The 23,489-nt window shown below is 37.6% G+C and overlaps 1 long non-coding RNA gene across 4 annotated transcripts; it reads left to right on the top strand.

The window, feature by feature from the left end:
• Positions 1–550: 550 nt before the first annotated feature.
• Positions 551–19,580, top strand: LOC144309052 (uncharacterized). Of its 4 annotated transcripts, XR_013375189.1 has the most exons (7): positions 551–720; positions 1,598–1,746; positions 1,954–1,994; positions 3,518–3,757; positions 4,292–4,392; positions 9,010–9,284; positions 18,466–19,580. It is a non-coding gene; the product is annotated as an uncharacterized LOC144309052 (long non-coding RNA). The 4 variants fall into 4 exon arrangements; XR_013375188.1 differs by lacking the exon at positions 1,954–1,994; XR_013375190.1 differs by having other exon boundaries at positions 1,598–1,994; positions 9,132–9,284.
• The last annotated feature ends 3,909 nt before the right edge of the window (positions 19,581–23,489 follow it).

Below are 23,489 nucleotides of genomic sequence, written 5' to 3'. Positions count from 1 at the left end.
TTGAATCAGCACACTTTATTCAGTGAGTTAATCCTAATCATCTTCAATAGCCCCTTAGAAGCATCAATCTTGCAGAGCTTCAGTGTGTGCTTAACTCTCATTTATCACTACATAGTTTATTGTCCAAATTACACAAAAAAATGTGCTTGTGGAAGATTCAGTAGTCACCTCCAAGCTTTGACTCCCCTGCCATGAATTATATATCTGCAACCTTGCCATGTATTTGGGGGTTTGGATTTGACAAAAATGATTTCTTTTTGGTCAACAGAAATGAGCCAATACTATGTGAAGGAAAGACAAAACAAATTGCGTGCACCGATACAGTTATCCTTGAGCTCTGGGGATGTGCCTCCATCTCTCCTGTCTGGGCTCCTGAAGAAATATCCATGAAACATGCCTGAAGAGCACTGTCTCCTTGACCCCAGCCCCAGGCAGGAGCAGAGAAGCTCAGGCTAGTCCATGTCAACTGTCCTTTTCAGAATTCCAAAATGAGGTCACACTGGAGAACTATTATGACCCAAGTGCCACAACAGAGTGGTCATAAATTCTTTCTCAGGTAATTGGCTCACATTTTCAAGGGGTGGCTTTTTCTCCTGGTGCTGTGTCTAGAACATCAACCTGAACCTTTCCCCTAATACGCAGCCACTTTAAAGCAGGAAAACACATCAGTGACCAGGATCTACAATTGTGTTTCCAGGAAATCTCAGGAGCTGAAGTGATGTATGTATAATCTATCTGCAGTCATCTTAGCTCTTCAGCACGTGTCAACCACTTTAGCTCTGGCCTTTATAAATATCAGGTCTTAGGAAGGAGAAGAGGTTATGCATTCTTTGTAAGGCACAGGCAGTAAATTGGTATAATTAGCTCTCCTAAGTCAGATATTATCATGATTTCAGAACTATGGCCAGCCCTGGATGTCATACTAATGTCTCCTTTCCCTCTGAAACTTGGCAGCTGTTGCTTTTAGGCTCTTAAAGAAATCATCAGTATACAATTTAGTCTTAAGATTATCTGAGAAAGCAAGTAGTAGGTTATGGCACCCACTCCCCACTTTTCCTTAGACTCAATCCTTTTTCCCAAGCAAGTGTTGATAAGGCAAAGGCCAGCTTCCCCCTAAGTCCTCCTCTCCATTCAAGCCCATCCTCAATTTGGCAGAGGCTTCTTGTCAATGACTCAATCCTCTGACCTACTTTGGGTGGAAAGATCTGTCAATATTGGAAATTAAAATTGGATCTTTCCAACCAAAGACAAAGAGTATCTGATTCGACTCATTGTACATTTAAATCAACCAAATCATGTATTTTTGAATGGCATGCACTTTTCAATTTTTCAAAAGAGGACAAGAGAAGGGGCACTAAAAAAAAATCTATAACAGAATGATTTACCTAATTACATTCCAGGAAAGTTTGAATAACTATATCACTTCAAAAATATTCTCTTCAGATAGAAAGAAGGCACCTGTCCCAGGAAACATAATAAACTGGTGGTATTTCATCCTGACTCAACCATCAGCTTGGGTATGCAATGTGTCATCTTAGCAGCTTTTAAGTAAGAACAAAATTGGCACTGAAATCCAACTTATTTCTCTTCTACCCAGGCACTACCTAGAGTCCATTGAAAATTGGACTTCACGGTCAACTTGCTCCTTGCTAACAACTGAACAAACAATTGAGGCATTTGGCAGGCCATGAGTGAGAGCCAGAGGTCATTTTGAGAGGCTACGTTCAGCCCTTCAATAAATTTTAGGTAAGCCATGTCAAGAAAGCGGTGAGGCTACATCATCACACTTCTGTTTGATATGCTGTGGTTCCACTTTTATGCAACAATCATGCCCTAAGTAAAGAGCCAACCTACATGGTCAAAAAGAAAGGGAATGCCTTAAGTAACACAACGTATAACTAACTCCTCGCTTCCTGGATGGAATTTAAAATAGAGACTCCTGCTTTTTAACAGCAAACCACGGAGTGATCAACAGTTGGGGTTGACCAACTGAGGTAATACTGCGCTTTTCGGTTATTTACAAAGACAGAGAGTATCAGAGTTGAGTGATAAGGCCTATTTTATCTGTTGCTAGTTTCCAATGACAGAGGCTAACTATAATCTCTTTCACTCATAACTCCAAGCTAGCTGTTCCAATCATAATTTTGTATTCACTAAACAGTTAGGCTTGTTTTCTGGAAACTGTACTCAATGGGAACATCTCATGGTACTTTGATGTCTCAGAGGAAGTTCATTTTAGGGCAGGTTGTTGAGAAACATGGAGATCTTGGCAAGTTGAGTCCTAAGTCCTATGTTGAGAGATAATCCTCTGATCAATAATCAGAAAGTATGCAACTTAAGTGGCTTTTTTTTCCTATTTATTTATTTGAGAGAGAGAAAGAGAGAGAGAGATCATGGGTGGAGGTGGGGGTCAGAGAGAGAGAGAGGTAGAAGCGAGCCTGACACAGGGCTCGATCCCAGGACCCCAAGGTCATGACCTTAACTGACTGAGCCACCCAGATGCCCCAAATTTAGTGGCTTTCAAAGACCCAAGAGAGTGAAGTTATGAAACTTTCATGGGTGACTATATCCCTGACACTTTCTGATAGCACATAGATGTCAGGGGTGAGTGCGTCTTTATTTTCCCCTTCATCCAAATCAGAGGACTGAAATTAGAGTCAGCCAGTGATTAATAGCATCAGGTATCAAGTATGAAGTTCTATGATCCAGTGATTTACACATCACTGAACAATTTATATCAGAAACGTCCAATATATGGAAGTGTTCTTTACAGAAAGTTCTACTGGACACTGCTGATATTAATAGTTAAGTGACATATAAGTTATGTGGTAACTGAGCATGAACTGTGGTATCTACTGAGACCTTGAGTTTTAATCTATATTTAATTTAGGCATATTTCACTTTTAAAGTAAATAGCCATGCACTGAATATATTGGACAATACAGATTTATGCTTTTTAATATGTTTTTTTTTCAAATTGTAGACTTCATTTTTTTCTAAGTAGAAATTTGATGCTAAGAATGCTTTTTGGTGTATTTGGAGGGATAGATATAATTTTATATAAAGATAAGGAATAAGTCCATGCACTGCATATCCCTCATTTTATAAATTTCTCTTCCCCGGAAAAATCTTTACTATTAAGTTTATGGGTTCCACATCAAACCAATATTATCCACCTGAATGATTCCATTTTAAATCATATATTAACTACAAGGACATAATCACTGATTATAGGATTGTCCTTTGGATGGGAACTTGCACACCGTAAAATCGTATTTGGGGACTAGTGGGTATATACACTTCATTCTGGGGAGAGGTTAGAATAAACAGGGCAATTTGAGATGAACCAGAGCGTGGAAATGAATCAGAAAGGAACGAGTTAGTCCAGAATATCCGCTTGTCTAAAGAGATTGGTGGATTGATTATAATATTAGCCCATGGGTTTTCAGCCTTCCATATATCTAAGTTCTAATATAAATTCTTTCTTTTGAATCTGCACTGTCCCTTGTCACCCCAGACACATTGTCCCATCTGAAGGCATCCGGGACCAGGGATCCCTCAGTCAACTGTCAGCCAGCCTCTAGGAGGAGAGCCAACAGGTTGACATGTACTGGCCAGAGCCCTGTGGCAACCCCGACCAGACCAACAGAACCAGGCAGCAGCACTCACCCTGACTCAAAGTATGGCAAGCTAAATAGTCACAGTCACTGCCGTATCACCAGCAGATGGGGAAGAAACAGCACAGGCTGGTACCTGGGTAGGCAAGTTGGGCCCAAATGGGGTGGCATTAGGCAATGTTTGTGTTAAAGCAGAAGCTTAAAGAGGATCCAGAATTCAGTTGGAAATGTCAGAAAAGAGGCAATAGCATGGAAGAGAAGTCACTTCAACCCCTGGTCCTGGAGAAGAGGTCTTTTTCACAGTTTGAGTGTCTGAATCAGGAGGGTCTGGTTTCTACCTGCTACTAAATACAGAGGGACATAGAAACTCTAATTCTCAAAAGATTCTTCTTAAACAGAATATCCCTAATATGTTTTATCTCCATTCTACATATGCATCCTCCAATTTAGAAAGCGTAATATGCCACATGCCACCTTTGTAAAAATGTAATTATTTGAACTTTTTAATATTTAAGGTTATAAAGAACTGAATGCTTTCCTAAGATAGGCATTTTGAATGAAACCCATTAGAATAACTTTATGGAGACTTGGATAAGCAGGGATTACAAAATGGGCTGTGAAATTGAAGAGTCTATTGTGGAAAACTAAGTAGCCTTTTTCATCCATGTTGCTAGGTCATGTAATACTGAGTGCAAATAAAAAGGTTCCCAGTATTGTTCTCAATGGTCGACCTTCTGTAACGTCATAAACAGAAAAGACTTCAGCAGGTTCACAGGTATGAATTTATGTAGAAGTATATGAGCATGTGTGTATGTATATAAGTATATATGTCATATATGATAAAGTATATGCAGACTTATATGCTTATATATACCTATACATATACTATAAATAATATATAATACATATACACATATATATTTACTTATGCCAAAAATATGCCAAAAAGAAACATAAAACAAAGTAAATATCAACTTATATTTATATATAAGTGAATATAAATATACAAATAAATATATATTTATATATTAAATGTGTAAATATAAATATATATTTACATGCACACATACAGATATGCATATATGTTACATACTCTATGTTACTGTATATATGCATACTTATGTAAGCATTTAAATATATACACTTATATACATATAAAGCATATATACTTACATATAGTATGAACTTCTGTATATAAACTTGTATACATTTACATACTTCTATAATTATAAAATATATAAACATATACATATTCATATGCCACAATTGGTTACATAATCGGTTACATGCCAGCATTTGTTTTTTGGTAGGCATTCACTTTAAATTTTATATTGGGCCTTCTGCTTCCAGTTAGGATATAGAAAGTAACAAGAAGAAATGACTCTTATGCTATCAAACGGACTGGATATGGTACAAATCATATTTAATATAAACACATCAGAGATTTGAGGAAGCCAAGAAACCTATTAAGTTAAATTGTAAAGGAGATGAGCTCTGTCTGAGAGAATGGCCCATGGCTGTTCTAATCCCTGAGGAGCTGGGGGAAGGATTCATAGAATAGAGAAGGCAGGAAGATAAGGAGGAAGATTTTTTCCAAAAGCCAACATTTCAACTAATTTTCCATAACTGAATGGGCGGGTGAGACAGATTAGAATTCTGAGGAGTGTCAGCCACAAAGGGACTGCATTTCCCTCCCACCGATTTCACACTAGATCTTTGTTAAAAGTATAAAGAGCTCACACATGCCTGAGGGCAGGACAAGAGAGTTGGTGTACATCTCCTACTAGGTATTCAGCTCTCCTCCAAGTGCCATGTAGCCACACTCTGAAGGCAGGGGCATGGGATAAGAGCTAAGAGAGATCCTCCAAAGCATTTCTGGTCTTCTCAGATCATAAGGCAACAGTCCTCTACAGTCTAGGGAAAGAGCATCAGTGCAGAGAGAGACCTCCCCACAACAAACATCAGGGCAGGACTAGAGAATAAGAGAGAAATCCTTAACAAACCCAAAAGCTAGATGCTGGTCAGTAAACAAAAAAGATAGCCCATGGGATGAAATCATGCTAATGTTCAGCATTAAATAATGCTAAAAAATATATATATAAAACCCTTGAGCCGTACGCTCAAAACATTTGAAGGCACTAGTGGGTTCAACCAAACGAAAGCTGTAAAAGACAGATTTAGCTGAACTAGAGGTCTTGTTGACACAGCCCACACTCTAGGGGCTTAATAGGAAAAAGGATAATGTTTTCCCATGGGGTTAAAGATTATTTGGTTCACACTCTACTATTCTTTAATGTAAAATATCTGGTGTGCAAATCAAGCGTCATGAGATATCCAAAGAATTAAAAATCTTGTAAGTGTAACACATGCTTAATAGAGAAAATAGTCAACAAAAGCAGACCCAGATGTGGTCCAGATACTGCAATTACCAGACAAGGTATTTAAAATACCTATGATAGATAGATATAGATAGATGATAGATAGATGATAGATAGATAGATAGATAGATAGATAGATAGATAGATAGATAATATGTAGAGAGATAGATGATAGATAGATTGATAGAGAGAGATGGGTAATAGGAGTTAATGTAGAAGATGAACAAAAGAACAAAGAGTGGATGTTTTGGTAAAAAGATAGAAACCCTCAAAAGGCACCAAACAGTAACACTGGAAATTAAAAACTACAGTATGAGCAATGACATATTCACTAGATTCAATCAACAGGAGATTAGAACAGCAAAGGAAAAGTGTATGATCCTTTGACATAGGTCCATAGAAAAGCACCCAAACTGATAAACAAAAAATTTCAAATATAAGAATAGAAAAGTAACCATTGTTATAAGTCTATAAAAACGTCTCCTAACCGAAAAACAAAAATTTTAAATAAAATAATGGAAAACAAACAATAGAACACCTGACATCTGATGGAAATTATCGAAAGCTAAGCACATGTACAATTGGAGTTTCAAAAGATACATAACATAGAGAAGGGCAGAATAAATATTTGAAAACAGAATAGCCAAAAAAATTCTAGAGTTGATAAAACACATTACCCAAATAAGGTGAGAAGTCTAACAAGCCCCAAGCAGGATTAATACAAAGAAAACTTCACCTGGCCACATCATAGTCAAACTGATGAAAAAGGAAGTTATATATAAACATCAGAGCAGTCAGACATAAAAGACACATTATATTCAAAACGTCAAAGCAGTCAAAGATAAAATCTGTATTTCATTCAGGAAAACAATGAGAGGGAGAAAATCTGACAATTTCCCATAGGAAGAGGAGCCCAGAAGACAAAGACAACTAAATTGCTGCAAGAATTGTTCTCTGGAAAGTTTACAATACAAGAGATTTAATGATGGAGCTTGAAAACATAGGAAGTCATGTAGTTCTAAAGGGAGACATAAAAAAACACCCGCATTTATTAAGTAACAGATGGGAGAAATATTCAGTGAAGACAAGGAAGATTTGAACAAATTTACCTAATTGAAACTTATGTAATGGTATATCCAGAAACTTTAGAATACACATTGATTTTTAAGTGTTCCTGGAACATTTAGTTAAATTGTGTGCTGCCCTAAAAATAAAGCTCAAAAATCACTAAACGACTGCAATTATAGTCAGTGTATTCACAGACTAAAAGGATATTAAATTATATTAAATTAAGCTAAATTTAATTGATAGCAATTAAATAGGTAAACAATCTCCCAGGCACTTTCACAAAGCAAGAGAGGTATGTGTATGTGTGCTGTGTGCATGTCACTGTGTGTGTATTTGTGTGTATGTGTCTTGTGAGAGAGACAGAATCAGAAAAACAGAAAAAAAACCTATATATTTGAAAATTAAGAAAACATTTTTAAAAACCCACTGGTCAAAGGAAAAAAAAAACATAAGAGAAAAATAGAAAATATTGACCTGCCTGCAGATGAAAAGACCAACATATCAAAATATCAAATGTGTGTGAAGCAGTTAGAGTACTTACATTTAAGGAAGAGTATAAAATCAATAATCTAAGATTCCACATTAACAAGCTAGAAAAAGAAAAGCAAAATGAAACCGATGTAAGTTGAAGACATTAATAAAAATGAATGCAGAAATTCCTATTTTAGAAAACATGCAAAAAACATATATCAAGATTAGGTGGGATTTTGGAGGTAGAAAATTTTAATAAAATTCCAAACGTTTATAAAGGATGATAAGGAAAAAGACAAAACAGAAATGACTGATATCACAAATGCTAAGGGGTCAGCAGATGTTAAAATGATGATAAGGGCACACTGTGAGTAACTTTCTTATAATAAATGTAAACATTTACATGAAATATTTCCTTGGGACGCCTGGGTGGCTCAGTGATTGGGCATCTGCCTTCAACTCAGGGTGTGATCCCAGGGCTCTGGGATCAAGTCCTGCATCAGACTTCCCGTGAGAAGCCTGCTTCTTCCTCTGCCTGTGTCTCTGCCTCTTTCTCTGTGTCTCTCAGGAATAAATAAATCTTAAAAAAAAAAAGAAACATTTCCTCGAAAAACACAATTTATCAATTGGATATGTATCAGTGGACACGTAACTATCACAATTCATTTGATATAGGATAATAAAAAATACCATTAAAAAATCCTCCAGGTCCAGATACATTTAATGGTGAATTTTCTGGAACATTTAAGGAAGGCATGATACCAAGACTATGTAAACACTTTAAAAACCAAGAATACTTTTCCACCTTGTTCAAAAAAGTCAGTATTACCTTAAAACCAACACCTGGTAAACACACGGCTAGATAGGAATATTATAGCTCAGTAACTTCATGAATATAAATGCAAGAATGCCTAACAGAATATTAATCAATGGAATCCAGAAATTTATATAGAAAGCTGGTTACATCATGACTTTGAAAAGAAGAACAAAGGAATTTACACTATGTGATAGCAAGATGTAGCATATTACCACCATCAGTGTGGTGTCATTGTGTCATTAGGGTAGATAAGTAGACCACAGGAAGAAATAGAATGCCCAGAAATAGATCCAAGCGTGTATAGAAATATGTTCAATAAATGGTGTTGGAATAGCTGGTAAACTGAAGAAGACAAGGACCTATGCTTCTGCCTAATAAATTCTAACAGTTCATTTTATGTGGGATATGTATGTGAATTTAAGAGAAATATTTAGGAAGAAAATATAGGAATATTTCACTTTGGCCAGCGGGTAGCAGGGTTTTATTGAAAGGACACAGACCACCAAACATGAAGGAACAAATGGAAAAATTATACTCAATTAAAATTGATAATTTCTGCATATCAAAGATACCATGGTTAAAATATTTAAGCTAACCAGAGACTGAGAAGAACTATATACATAAGGGTTTTTTATGCATAAATCTCTCCTTATTGTAGATAAGATAAAGATATACGAATGAACAATGGAGGCTGAACAATGTGATGAAACGGGCTAAAAGTGGGTAATTCACAACTGCCTGCATAAAAATTGCCAATAACACTGAAAATGTGCTCAACAGTAGATTGAAACCGTATCTACCGAATGATCTCAATGATGAAGACGGACAATTCCAACTATTGGTGAAGACGGGACAAGTGGAATTTTCACACGTTGCTGAGAGTACACCATTGGGCAACCTCTTTGGAAAACTTGCTGAATCCTTATATACAAGGTCAAATATTTAACATTTATATTTTAATATAATATTATATATTATATATAATATAAATATTTAATTATAATTAATAGTAATTAATTATTATATTATATATATAAATATTTTAATATAATATAAATATAATATATTATATCATATATTATAAATGTTTAAAAATTGGTAGTTTCTTATGATGCTAAATGCATATCAATCCTACAACTAAACAAGCGAATAATGCAAAAACAATATGTCCATGTGAAGATATGTACATAAGTATTTATTTCTAGAACGTCTACGTGTAATAGCCCAAACCTGGAAAACAGCCCAGATGTCCAACATCTAGAGAATAAACAACTGCCTATATTTGGTCAAGACAGTACTAATATGCAATCAAAATGAATAAACTATTGATACATGCACCTCTATAATGAATCACAGCAAAATTATATTGAGTTTTAAAAAATGCCATAGAAATACATTACCTAATCAATAATTAATACAAGAACTAGGAAAACTTTTCCATGGCAATAGAAGCTAAAAAATGCTTTCATGTGGTGTGGAGTTCACAGATGGGAATGGGTTTATGGGGGCAGGGGTGTCTTCTAGGATAATGGGAATGTTTTGAGCATATATTGCATAGCTCCGTATGCCATTAACAGAAGGCGTCAAATTGAGAACTTAAAAATCAGTGCATTTTCTGTGTGTGTGAAGCGTCTCTCTATAAAAATGTATCATTTACTCCGACGTTCAATGCCTCTCCATTAAACCTGAAAGAAAATGACATCTCGCAAGCACAAGGCCATGAAAAAAAAAAGGGGGCAAAAACCCTGAAGCAAATGATTTAATATCTAGCCCAAATTCTAGTTAAGAACTGGCCTCCCCACCCCCCGGGTGGCTCAGTGGGTTAAGCATCCGACTCTTGGTTTCAGCTCAGGTCATGATCTCAAGGTCAAGCCCACATTGAGCTCCCTGCTCAGAGTGGAGTCCACTTGTCCTTCTCCCTCTGCTCCTACCCTCTGTCCCACTCACTCACTCTCTCAAATAAATAAATAAGATCTTAAAAAAAAGAAGAACCAAACATCCATTGAGTAGAAGTGTGATGAAGTGAGTTTTGACAATAATTAGTCCACAAATATTAAAAATTAACATAAAACTTCCAGTACAAACCCTACCCATATCTTTGAAGATGTTTCTATTCCTTGTTGGGTTATAGTTTTCTCCAAATGATTTATAAAACATGTTATTTTACCTCCTGCTCTGCTGTGTTTAAGGAGTAGGAAGCAAAAAAAAAAAAAAAAGCAAAAAAAAAATAGCAAGCGAGCGCGAGAGAGAAGGAGCAGGGTTGATGGTTCAGTCAGTAGCCAAAAGATGGATTAAATTTGTAATAATCAGTGGGAGCAAGTTGAGCTCCAGATGCAAATTCTATTAAATTATATCCCGGTTTTATTCAAGCAATGCCAGCCTCATATATTTTATTGTATTCTAATTTGATGCTAAAACAAACCGTAGGATTTAAATCTTTCTTGCTCAGTTTGTGATGACAAATACGGTCTCACTCATCGTTTCTGAGTAATCTGGGTGTTTTGACTCTGGGGAGCTGTATCCCTGACCTCGTTCTGAGCGTAGGCTGTAGCTGATAAAAATAACAGACCTGTTTACCAGTGGGGGACAAAAATGGCACTGCCGTCCTGGTTGCAAATGTCAGAGGAAAATCTATTGAGACAAGAGACAGGCAGCAACGCAAAGATCATTAACTTAAAAGTCTCTGTCAGAATCCTCATCACACATGACTTTGCTCAGAATGCGTAGCAAAGCATTGCAGTCTCATTTGGAAGCATTGAAGTTTTCGGATTTAGCATGTACTGAGAATTTAAGGGGGAAAAATACACCTTCATGAATTTTCATGAAATGAGTGGGCTTAAAAACGAACCCCTATCGATTTAACCCGTAATATCACAAAATCCCCAGATGGAACATGCACTCAGGAGATCCGCAATGTTAGTTGTTTCTAAAGAGCTGAAAGCTTCACCTTTCCCTCCCCAATTAATCAATTATTTAAGATGTCTGCCAAATAGAAAAATATTGTTTCTAGATTGTCATGACTTCGTAGCTAAGATAATCATAGGAGATCAACAACTGGCTATAAGGTCCACTTTGTTTTTTACTTTGATTACGTCACAGATCTGTAGATGCGCAGTTACTCGTGTCCATTGGAAGAATCAGTCAGTTACCTGTTACCATGCCACAATGCATGATGCTCACAATGAATTCTAAGAGGAAAATAAGGAAAAAATATTTTTGTACCATCATTAAGGAAAAAAAGCAACCAAATCTTAAAAATTACCAGTCTATTATATGTGTTTGTTAAGTAAACAGGTGAAGGAAATAGCAAAACTTTGTAACATGTTTTGATTATTTCCAATCCCTGAAATGGACTTTCTTAGAATGAGTTTTTTGAAGCAATTCTGAAATTCAAAATCTTTACTTCATCTCTCTGCAAAAAGGGTCACTTAACAGGAATCATTCACAGATGAGCTCTTCCATTCAAGAAGGTTTGCCAAAATCTAACCATTTTGGAGGAAAACGCTTCTTAAAAAAAGTAGGTTATAGTTCATGTCTTCTTTAAGTATTCAGTGCCACTTAAAGGAGCGTTTCCCGGATTGTGCTGCCACATACACTATTCCCATGGGGTATTATTTGATGTACGAAATTTATCGCCTTAACACCTATTAAAACGCTGGAGATTGGGGCTTCCATAGATATATATTTTAGCAGATGCTAATTTAATATATTATCTTTAAAAACCATAATAATTCAATATGGCATAACATAAGCACAATAAAATAAATACTCTTAAGAATACAGCTTCATGGATGTGGAGAACAGGCGTAACCATGTGATCAGCACCCAAAACACGATATAAAACATTTCTGTCATCCATCAGGAAGGAAGTTTCTTCACGCCCGGTTCCAAAAAAATTCTTCATCTCAAGATCATCGTAGGTTAGTTCACCCTGGCCTTAGACTTTCCATCAGTGGCATCACACAGTAGGTGCTCTTGTGAGTTGGGCTTCTTTCACTGAATGAAATATTCCTGATACTACAAAGGATTCTTGATGTTCATTTATGCTATTGTCAAATCGGGAATATTTTGTTTATTTAGTGGTAATTCTGTTGTATGAACATGACACTATCTTTTCTCTTTTATCGATGGGCATTTAGATCTTCTTCCCAGTTTAATTTCGCTTTTTCTTGATGACTCAGGGTTACAATCATGGAGGTGAGTGATCGTAGGGTGTCATTAATTTCGAACCATCAAGCTAATGCATGTAATTGAAACTGGATTACCTACTGTATTTGGCTTTTAATATTGTAAGAAATCATACTATGGAACAACTCAAGGAAGCAGACATGAAGTCAAAACGGTCCAAAGTGGAATCCTCTTAATGTTATCTAAAATATGGGCTTTATCTGCCCATTGATTTTTTTTTTTTAAGATTTTATTCATTTGAAAGAGAGTGAGCGTGTGAACACAAGCAGGGGGAAGGGCAGAGGGAGAAGGAGAGGGAGAAGCAGACTCCCTGCAGAATGGAGAGCCCGACTTGGGGCTCCATCCCTGGACCCTGAGATCATGACCTGAGCTGAAGGCAGACGCTTAACCAACTGAGCTACCCAGGCGCCCCTATTGGTTGAATGTTCTTTTTTTTTTTTTTTTTTTTTGGTTGAATGTTCTTAAGCAGATTTTGGTAGAGAATCTAAAATCTAACACCAGCAACAACAAAAGACAACTTCTCACTGTAGTAACTACAAGGAACTGGCTGAAAAAATCGTGTTTGACCAATTAGAGCTGCGTGTTATTCTTGTAACATCTACATGAACACCAAGGCAGTGCCTGATTCTCACTCCTGAAAACCACTCTCTTTTATGCATACGCATTTCAGGAAATTCTGGTAACATACATCACTTTTATTGTGAATCCTTGCTGGCAGCTATCTCTTCAAGGTCTACTTTCTCCCAAATTAAAAGAGGTAGCTTGCTCTTCCAAGGATAAATTACTTTCTGAAGAAGGCATTCTTAACCAGTGATCCATATATGGGCTGAAAACCCCTGGAACTGTGTTATGTGCAAAGACAAGTATAAGCATTCATCTGGTCAAGGTCAATAGTGTTGAGCAGCTATTCATAGGTGTTTACGACTCAAAATATGTTAATAATTTCTATTTAAATAATGATAGCTCATTTAACCTTGCTGATAATCTTGGGAAACGTCAGAAATAAGAATTTCTTATAATTTAAGGAACAAATTTGTCAGCTCTTAAAACCAGTGATTTCTGGGTTCAGATGGCAGCAAAGATTTCTATAAAAGCAGAAATTTCACCTTCTCCTAAATGCTGCCAAGTTTCAGATTGTTCAAACAATCTGAAAACTAAGAAACTAAGAACTAAGAAAATTTAGGGGGAAACGGGAGGGGAAGAAACGGTAAGAGACTCTTAAGGATAGTGAACATACTGAGGGTTGACAGAGGGGAGGTGGCTGGGGATGGGCTAGACGGGTCACGGGGATTAAGGAAGGCACTTGTTGGGATGAGCCCTGGAGTTCTATGTAAGTGATGACTCAGTAACCTCTATTCTTGAAACCAATATTACACTATATGTTAACTAGAACTTAAATTAAAAATTTGAGGGATCCCTGGGTGGCGCAGTGGTTTAGCGCCTGCCTTTGGCCCAGGGCACGATTCTGGAGACCGGGGATCGAATCCCACATCGGGCTCCCGGTGCATGGAGCCTGCTTCTCCCTCTGCCTATATCTTTGCCTCTCTCTCTCTCTGTGACTATCATAAATAAATAAAAATTTAAAAAAAAATTTGAAAAAAAAAGTTAAAACGAAATTTTTTTGCCAGATGATTGAATCTGTGCAATTGCACACTGTGGTTCAGACTTTCTAACCACGCAGAGGTAAAGTACATCCGTAATGTGATTTTATGTTGGGACAGGGTAGAAAAGTTATCTGCACAAATGTCTTTTTAGGAAGTTATAGAATCATTTCATTAATATTATAATTTTATACTTAGAAAAGGGTATTAAAGTACTTTTCAATTTAATTTTATTTCTAAGGGCTGGTTTACTCTCCGTAAATTTAGAATGAGGGTGGTTAAATTTCAATCTGGTCTTTGCAAAAATAACAAGCGAGGGCACTTGGGATTATAAATCTTATTTAAAGAACCATACTAATGGAAGCTGAAATTAAATATGTAAATGCTAATGATTTATTTTACAAAATCAAACTGACATAAATAAATTCATATTAACATATGTACAAGCAATTTGCTCTTATCGACCCTGATAAATTTATCAACTCTTATAAATGTTTAATCACTTAGTGGACACACACACACACACACACACACACACACACGTCTTTAAATCATGAAAATATAAGGAGTCTTTGAATGAATTCCATCTGGAGTGAAAGAAAATGACTATAATTTTAATATTAAAATTGCATTTTTTAATTGCTTGGCAAGACAAAAACTCTGAAAACCAGTATAACCCTTGGATTTTTTTTGGTCACACAAGCCCCACTGGAAAAATAATGGAACAAAAGGTTAGCTGAAACCAAAGGTCCTTCTTTAGATGCTCCTGAAGCATTCCAAATGCTTTTAAAAACTACATGCAACATTCCCTTGTGAAAAACCAAGGAAATTTTTGTCACCAAAAGTGAGGAAAAAATGACAAGGTATCTCATTTTGAAATCATAGCTCCTGATGTGGCCATGCTTACATGTAACCTTGCCTTGTCCCTTGCTTGAGCAACCAGATTATGTGTCAGCCATGACTAATGGCCTGGGGCAGCCAACTTCCTTCTTGGAAAGAATGTCATACTCCTGGCTCCCTTCTCCTCAGTTTGCTGACATGCCTCAAAATTCACCTTAGGTTCACTTTCTCCAGAAACTGTGCCCTGATCCTCTCTACCATCCCACTCCAAGGCTTCCTAGATGACACGTCTTTGTTACCCCGTGACACCCATGTAGACTTAAGTTGTAGAACTTTCTGTCTTGCTTCGACTGTTTGTTGGTCCTTATTACAATTGTGAAATTTAATCTACACCATTGTACACTGCTTGAAGGCGGGTCCTGTGTTTTTTACCCCTTCTGCACTTAGTCTCAACATAATACCTGGCCATATATTAAATATTGTCAGCCATGAGTTTCAAAAAAAAAATATGAACAATAATTTCACTAATATCTTGCCCTTATAGTTCAAGGACATTGAAAGAATCATTTCATTTCTTTGGAATTTATTTCATTTTTGGAAAAGATTTTCCACAAGTACTTACTGAATTGGGATTTTATCTGCATTAAATAATTCTTGAAGCAAAATGACCCTTGGCTGAATGTGTTCGGTTACATTGCTAATTTGCATTGCAACAAAATTTGAATTTTTGGATCAGATGTTTTCTTAAGAAAAAAACACATTAAATCTTTGAATTACACTAGAGCAAGATGTATTTGGGGCCACATGTTTTTTTTAATTCTTCTTCTTGCTTTGCTCCTGCCCCAGTCAATCTCTTTCACGGTTTCTTATTTTCTTGTGAATTTCCCTATTGTTTTACTTTCCATTTCAAAGATTTGCATTCTGTTTTACATTCTTGACATTTGCATTTTCAATTATTGTGTGCTTGCATTCACTTATCTGTACATTATGCCTCACTCTGATTCAGTCCATTCAAGACTTCCATCTCACATAATGTATTCCTTACATGTGACAGTCCAATGCTTGAGAACTCGCATTTGTTTGAATTATGAAATTCTTTCCATTCAAGGCTTCCAAAAATCTGAGCTCCACAAACTTGTCTCAACTTACCGCTTGGGTTCCCCATAACTCCTTTAATGGACCCTGTACAGATTGGAACGCCTTTGGTTGAAAGTAACAAAAATCTCCAATTCAAAATGGCTTTAACTATGAGAACCATGTATTATTCCATAAAACGTTAAATACCAAAGCAGAGGTGCTCCCATGTTGATAAATCCAGTGACTCAAAAAAAAAAAAAAATCCAGTGACTCAACAAAACCTGCAAATTTTCCTTCCATCTGCCCACCCCGCCATCTTGCTCTTCAAGCTAGCTTCTTTCCTTCCCCAAGAGGGAGGCTCTGTTCCTACACATCACACCACACCTCACAGAACAATACAATGAATACACAGTATAGACAGTAATGTCCAGGGGTGGAAGAGAAGCTGTCTTCCTCATCTCCTTTCCAGGAACCCCCCAATAACATTATCTAAGCTTTCCATTGGTTGGAACTGGGCACTTTCTCCACCCCTAATCAAATCTCAAAAAAGAGACTTCTGAGAATGGCTCACACCACGGAAAAATGTCCTGGGGACAAGATTTTTTGAGATACCTTAAAGTTGCATTCGTATCTGAGAAAAGCCAGAATTATATAAAATATCTTTTTATTTGACTTTGTTTCCATGGTCCATTCTGTTCTCTGTCCCTTGTGGCTTAACTGGTTGGATTACATCAATGGGATCCTCTGAAAGCTGGAAGCCAGGTTGGTTCTTCCACAAAGAGAAAGAGGCATTTAGTACTTGGTAAGGCGCTAATGCTACAGTACAATTTCTGTCTTTATTTATAGATTATTGTCCTTAGCTTTTGTGTCTTTCCTACTGGACTGTAAACTGGACATTCTCCATCTGAAGCTCACGACTGTGCACATTTTTGGGTATATGTACGTTTAGGCAATTTTTCTAAAAGGCCACCCACTTTTAGTTAAGGAATAATCATAGAGATATAGGTATGCCGATTAAGCTCTTAACCATAATATAGAGTTTGTATATTGTTTCTTAAAGTTTAATGCCGTGTATGATAAGGACAGCTGTATTGGAGTCAGCTTTAGAGATATTCTTCACTATTTTCTTTAAACATAAATAAATTCCCTGTTTCTCTATTCCTGAATATAACTCAAAGCAATTAATTACTTACTATTTAAAGGAGTTTTCTGAGCTTCTTATATCATGACCTATAATTTAAGCTATGCCATTTTTAAGGTATTACGAGAAAAAAACATTAAGAAACATTGCTACATATTTATATGAAAAATGTTTAAATGAATTAGGTGATTGTAATCAATATAATTAGCATTCAATGCAAAATACTCATTAGAACACAAAGTTTAGAGCAAATGGTTACTACAAGAAAAATAAAAGGTAGTAATTAATCTACGATAAATTTCCAGTCAAATAAGTCAAGCTGTGATGCTATACTTAGAGAATTAAAAATGCAGACAATTTTATTTTGTGAGTAAATTAAGATTAACTTCAGTGATGACTATTAATAGAGATAAAATGTATATGCTGTAGAACTAAACCCCATACAGAAAAAAAAAAATTCCAAACGCTATTGTGGAGGGACATCATATAAAATTCAGCCAAACAACTCATTTAAGGGCGTAGGTTAATGTAAACTAATATGTTCATATAACCAAAACATCAGCTTTGGAATGAGAAAGATTTGAGAATATTTACAGAATGTAAATGCTGGCTAAGGAAGGGAGTGATAAGTGATTTGGGAGGCTTTGTGAGAAAATCACTTTTTAATGGCAAAATCATCTGAGAAATAATTTCAAGGTTATTTTGTGCTCTTTTCTGGATGGTTCCAATATTTTAGAGACTAGCTTAATGGTTACATTTGACTTGGTTGGATCCAGCTGTGGTCCTAGATATCGACAATCTTAGTACAAAACAGCTGGAATTTATGTAAATGTGACAAATCGGAATTAGCTTCAGGGACATGACAGTTGACCCTTGGACAACTCATGGCTTAAGGGTGCCAAACTCCTGTAAAGTTGAAAATCCATGTACAACTCTTGAGTCGCCCAAAACTTAACTACTAATAGCGTAGTGTCGGCCGGCAGCCTTACCGGTAACATAAACGGTCGACTAGCACATATTTTGTACATTCCATACATACTGTATTCTCATCATAAAGCAAGCTAGTGAAAGAAAATGTTATTTAAAAATCACAATGACGAGAAAATACATTTACAGTATGGAATGCATATTTATTGAAAAAAATCCCCTTCTAAGTGGACCCAATGTTGTTCAAGGGTCAGCTGTAATTTAAATGCTGGGTCGTCAGACAAATGTGGAATGGGTCTTTCAGATACTGTGTTAAGTCTGACTCTTCCTCTTCTTAAAGGTCCTTCTGAAATCCTGAGTTCAAAACACATCACTCTGTATGATCAACCAATGCATTATAGTACAGGGACTTTGCGTGGATATTTTTTAGCATTTGTCCCTCACACCAGAATTCTGTTTTACCAGAAATTATCACCACGATTATGGACTTTACACTGAAAACACTGGAAATGCCTTTTATCTAAAGAGCCATTGACAATCTTTTTTTTTTTTTTTCTCCAGTGGTTAGATAGTAAATATTGCTGGCTTTACATGCCCACTACTGAACTTTGCCATCATGGTGAGAAGGCGGTCATAGATAATGTGCAAACAAATGCATATCCTTGTTTTCCAAGAATAGTCTATTCATAAAAACAGGTGGTAGGCTGCATTTGGCCCATGAGCCTTAGATGGGAGAAGATAAAGAAGATGAAAAAAACTACAATGCTGAGAGCGGTGTGTTTTTATAAGGACCAGAGGTGGGATGGAGATTGCTTTGTTGATTAAAGGCCGTTGGAGCTGGACCCTGCTGACTAGCAAAAGGAGTAGACCACGTTTCCAAAGGGGGCTTTCGGACCCTGGGCAAGGTGCAAGTCATCTATCCGGACTATCTTTAATTTCTGAAAAAGTCTTTTCAATCCTGATACAATTGCATTCCGAAATCATCAGGTGTGAAGACCTGATTGGAAGTCCATTTGAACAACTGCCGGTGATGAGCGACCTGCACTAAATTTTCACAATGCGTTGTAAAGACCGGATTGTATTCTCAGGGTATTAGCAAGTGCTGAAGACAAGAAGGAGGCAAAAAGCAGTGCATTGTCCAAGACCAGGTCCCCCCCCACCCCCCCGCACCGTTGTCACGCTACTGCATTCTCAGTTTGCCAAAAGCTGTCGCAAAGTTCCTATAACGTTGCAGGAGGAAATACTATGTGATCTTTTTAAACAAGAATGATCTATCTTTGGTAAAATTTTATTTCTTAAAAGGTGGTAGTTTGTGAGCTTAAGTGTGAAAGAAAAAAAGAAAGCATTTATCAGTATCAACATTATATCTTTAATAGACTCCAGTTGGGAACATATTTTTTGCTTTATGTTTTGTTCAAATATCTATCACTAAAAATGCACTCTTTTTGATACAAAGATATTATCAATATTTTGTTGTAGCAGATACTAGGGGTGAGATACAAAGACCCTTTGGATTACCTTTACCCTTAAACTGTCACTATGCACCATGCCTGTCTTGGGTGTCTGTGTGTGCATGTGTGTGTGTGTGTGTGTGTGTGTGTAGTTCAACATCCTATTTTCCATAACTCTTGAAATAACTGTTTTTCGGCTGCTGGATCTCCACTCTCCAGTGCAGACACCTAGAGCTACCCGGAAGTCAGTCTCCTAGGCTGAGCATTAGCTCCTATGACAGCCCATCTTCCTTGATCAAACCTAAGAACAACCTCGACTTTCCTTTTTTATTTTTTTTAAGATTTTATTTATTTTTTTTCATGAGAGACACAGAGAGAGAGAGAGGCAGAGACACAGGCAGAGTGAGAAGCAGGCTCTATACAGGGAGCCCGACGTGGGACTCAATCCCGGGACTCCAGGATCAGGCCCTGGGCTGAAGGCAGGCACTAAACCGCTGAGCCACCCAGGCTGCCCCAACCTCGACTTTCCATTTCAAACTTCCTTATGGTTAAATCAACACTGTATGCTCTCAACCTAATGAATAAACTCAAGTAGACAATGAAGTAGGAATCACCTCGCAGGATGATGTTTGAGGTTTTCCAATGTCAGGTACATTTGTGTTAATTGACCCAGGCTCACATTTGTTTTCTTAGGTTAAAAGTACAAAGAACCACAATGCTAAACATTACCAAAGCACCTTTTATTTCCAAAGTGCCTGAATCTCTCTGGAAGTTGAGAGGTGACATGATCAAGTGTTATCTGTGTGGTTGCTGTTTCATGGCGTTTTGAGGGGGGAAAATGGACTCAGCTCCTTTATGCAAGGGACCCTTGTACTTGGCTTGTTTGAGAAAACTGTGTCAAGAATGGTTGTACCAAATCTTAAACGTACCTGTTCTTTCACTGGTAAGACATGAGGAATGGTTAGGGAGATAGAACAAACGCCCTGGTCTTCAGATCCTGTGGATTCGTTAATATTACCGGCCAAAAGCAGTTGACTTCCCTGATAGCATTGTTGTTGTTGTTGGCTGACGTAAAGATAGGGAGATTATCCTGGATGATCTTATCTGTGTGAACATCCTGGAGTCACTTTCCTAGATGTGGAAGAGAGGGGCACAAGAGTTGGTGTCATACAGACAGCAGTGGGAGGAGACTTGATTGGCAATTGATGGTGTTGAAGATGGAAGGACCTGTGAGGCCCAGAATGCAGGAAGCTTCTAGATGCTGGAAAGCACAGGGAAACAGACACCCCCTAGAACCTCTGGGAAGAGATACAGAACTACCAATAGCTTGATGTTAGCCCAGTAAGACATCCAGCACCCAATAATAATAAGATTACAGGGGTAGGGTTTAAGACACTAACTTTGTGCTCATGTGTTCCAGAGCAATAGGAGACTAATTGAATCATCACTGGACCTCACCCAAAACCTCATCAAACCCCCCACTCCAGGAGACAAAGGTCAATGTTTGGATAGAAGGTGATAATGGAATCAGATGGAATGAGTGTCAAGGATGAAAGAGGAAGTTTAGGTTATTTCACATGCCATAGCATTTTCTTACTTTTTCTCCCCCCCTGGAATCATCCATCCACTGTTGGGATTTCCATCTAGTTATAATATTTAATTAGGGATCGTTTTCCCCATCTCGCCAAGGGCTGAGTGAATGACCCCGTTAGGTCAAGTGATCAATGCTTTCCATCTTAAACCTATTAAGTGGGGGATTGATTAGTGGCAAGCACAGAATGCAATGTGTTAAGACCACCAACCAGACAAGCAAACCCAGAGACGAATGTGAAGTCCGCTCTGGCAGTTCAGGGCACCACGTAAATGTCACCAGAAGGAGAGATATTCTTATTGCCTGTGGGAGAAAGCCTGTTATTTGGTTAGAGACACAGGAGAGATTTTTCCAACTTCCACTGAGGTTAATGAGTTCAGTTTTGTATAGGTTTCAGGTAAAGGCAAAGCATTTACGTGGAAGTGTATTTTAGGCAGTAAAATGCACAAATCTGAAATTCGAGAGAATGCTGAGCGTTCCAGAAAGAATCTTAGGTTCCTGCTGTTTTGCAAAGTGAGTACAAACTGTGTCGAGTCGAGCTGGAGATATTCCTGGTGATATTATTTCATCTGAAGCAGTGAGTGTCTATGATAGAAGTCAAAAGTTAGGCAAAAACAACAACAACAAAAATACTCCACTCTTAGTGCCTTTTCTTGAATAATAAACTATTAAAATTTTAGAGAACCAGTGTTTCTATTTTCCATGAAGCAAATTATGGGTACAACACATAGTTTATTTTTATTTTTTAATAGATTTTTTTAAAAGATTTTATTTATTTATATGTGAGAGACCCACATAGAGAGAGAGAGGCAGAGACATAGGCAGAGGGAGAAGCAGGCTCCATGCAGGGAGCCCGACGTACGACTCAATCCTGGATCTCCAGGATCACACCCCGGGCTGAAGGCGGCGCTAAACCACTGAGCCACCTGGGCTGCCCACAGCACATAGTTTAAAATAAGAATTAGGGTGTGCATCTATTTTTCAGATGCTCTTTTTTTTTTTTTTTTCTTTAAGTACTCTTGATCAAGGAGTGCATGTTAATCCAGATCCTCTGAAAAGCAGACAGGACAGGATTAGATGAGCAAAGGTTTGTTAGGGGGTATTTGTGAGACCATGGGGAAGGAGCCTGCAGGGCCTGGGGGAGCCATCAGACCACGATGCGTATCTAAGCCATGGTGCATCAGGGCAGGAAGAAAGGAAGGTGGTGAGGAAGCACGTTGGCTGGCAGCATAGTTCAAAGACAGATCCATAAGGCTGTGGGGAAATTCTCAAATCAAAGGACAAATCAGCTGCCAAAGGCATCCTGTGACATCAAGGAACAAACCTGCCTTGGTCTCCCTGCTGCTTTCAGGCACTGGTGGGGAGCAGCTGCAGGAGGCTTAAATTTGGTTCAGATGCAGTGGTCGATTACAGAGCTCAGCAACTGGGCTCCTCAATCAATGATGCCTTCAAAGACCGGCCCAGCACACCTTTACGGCTGCCATGGCTGACTATGGCTTGCTTTTGGCTTCTCATAGTTGGTCAGTGCGTAGGCAGCTAATTTTTATATTCCGGAAGCATGAGTTTTAGTGTTGCTTTGGATTGGGGTACAAACAGTTCATTTGGACGTGCATTAGATGAGAGTTCTTCGTTGACTGTCACTAAACAAACTCTTCATGTAGAGAGGATGACATTTTCTCAGCAGCTCATTGGAGAAAGCCTCCAGGATCAGGCCGGTTTTCTAACTAACCAAGGGAAAAGTGAAAGTAAAGGATACTTAGGTTACCCCTGCGGATTATATGAATCTCATACACAGGGTGCTAGTCTTCTTGAATCCGGCTCCGAATCTCCTACCCATGGGATCATACATTGGACGTGTCTGGATTCTGAGATTTTCCCTAAAGAAGATTTTTGATTCCACGCATCCTTTATGATATGCCCTTTTGAACACAGTAGACGAAAAATGTGGTTCTGTCCCTTAAAGAATCTTTCTTTCTTTGCATTTGGTGAAAAGAAAGTGTTGATTAAATATTTGGGGAGAAATGATGGTTCTCATAGTGGTGATGATGGTAATGATGGTGGTGGGGATGGTGATGGTGATAATGATAATGGAGATGATGATGATGACAATGGTGATGATGCCAGTGGTGATGGTGGTGAGGACAGTAATGGTGATGGTGGTGGTGGTAGTGCTGGTGATGGTGATGATGATAATGGGGATGATGGTAATGGTGACTGGAAAGGGATTGTCCATACATAAGAAGTGGGAATGAGATAAGTAGAAAGCAATAACCAAGATAATTTAGAAAAAAAAAGGAGTAGAATGAAGGAGGGAAGGTCCCA

This window comes from Canis aureus, chromosome X, assembly GCF_053574225.1.
Source record: "Canis aureus isolate CA01 chromosome X, VMU_Caureus_v.1.0, whole genome shotgun sequence".
In the NCBI taxonomy this organism is placed as follows: Eukaryota; Metazoa; Chordata; class Mammalia; order Carnivora; family Canidae; genus Canis; species Canis aureus.
This window is presented reverse-complemented; position numbering and strand designations above follow the sequence as displayed.